Raw genomic sequence first — 1438 nt, 5'->3', positions numbered from 1 at the left:
TTTTGAATTTTGAATAATTTGATTTTTAGATATGTATTTAAATTATAATATATTAATAATTAAATATATTAAATCTGAAACAGAAATTTAAAATTTAAATTTTAAATTTCAGTTTTATTTAGTTTGTATTTTAAATGTGTATTTTAATTTTAAAAAGACACTAAATTTATTCATAATTTTTAATTGTGTTTGTTTTACTTTTTTGAAATTATTGTAATAAAAGACTGAATATTATACCATTTTTAAAGGATACCTAGTTTGTACTATTAATATACACACGTGCGCTTCAATAACGCAAACATATCATTCTTCATCTTTGCATTCCTTCTTCTTCGCTTTCCTCCTTCTTAGTCTTTGCATTCCTCCTCCTTCTTCTTCTTCTTCACCTGCCTCCTTCTTCTTCTTTGCCTTCCTTCCTCTTCTTCGCGTATTCTTTCTCAATCGTCATTTTTTGATTGTTGTTGTTGTTGCTGAGATTTTTCTTTTTCTCTTTTTAATTGAGGTTCATTTGGATTCAGAAATGAATTCGATGTATTTTTGTTGATGATTGAGTCTTTTGGACTACTTGTTTAAAATTAAACTAATTTCGGTTCATTTGTAAATTAATTGAGGTTCACTTAATACTGCTGATAATATAAGTATTGACCAAATTTTTTATTTCTTAAGTAATTTCGGTTCATTTCTTAGTTTAATTGAGGTTCATTTGGATCCAAAAATAAATTGTATGTGTTTTTATTGATGATTGAGTCTTTTTTATTGGTTATTCAAAACTGAAGTAATTTTGGTTCATTTGTATGTTAATTGAGGTTCACCTGATGCTGCTGATAAGTATTGACCAAATTTTTTATTTTTTAAGTAATTTCAGTTCATTTCTTAATAGTATTCCCTTATTTCGTGATAATATGAGTGCTATACATATTTCAAAAAATCCTGTGTTACACTCAAGAACTAAGCACATTGAAGTAAGATATCATTTCATTAGAGAACATGTGCAAAAGAAAACTATTAATATTCAATTTGTAAAATCTAAAGAACAATTGGCTGACATTTTCACTAAGCCATTGTGTCAAGAAAGATTTTGCAAGCTGAGAACTGAACTGGGAATGACTACGTTTGAGTTTGTTGATTGATTGATGTTTTTCTGGTCTCTGTTATTTTGTCTCGTGGGTAGTAGGGAGATAAAATTGGACAAATGATGAATTCTTCAAAAGAAGGCCTATACAAAGCCCAGATTAATTTTTGAATTGAAACATGAAAATTTGTGTCTTAGAACCCAAAGCGCAGTACCCACCATTGGGCCTATGTAAGACAAATCTGGTTCACATGATAGGGTTCATTATTTTAAATCATAAATTTCTTTTATTTTTAAAATTTTTATGAGCAATCACTTCATTCCATTCCAAGTCATGTCAGTTTTAAACTTTTATCATTCCTCACG

This window comes from Arachis ipaensis, chromosome B04, assembly GCF_000816755.2.
Source record: "Arachis ipaensis cultivar K30076 chromosome B04, Araip1.1, whole genome shotgun sequence".
NCBI lineage: Eukaryota > Viridiplantae > Streptophyta > Magnoliopsida > Fabales > Fabaceae > Arachis > Arachis ipaensis.
The sequence above is the reverse complement of the archived record's forward strand: the minus strand, read 5'-3'. Positions refer to the sequence as shown.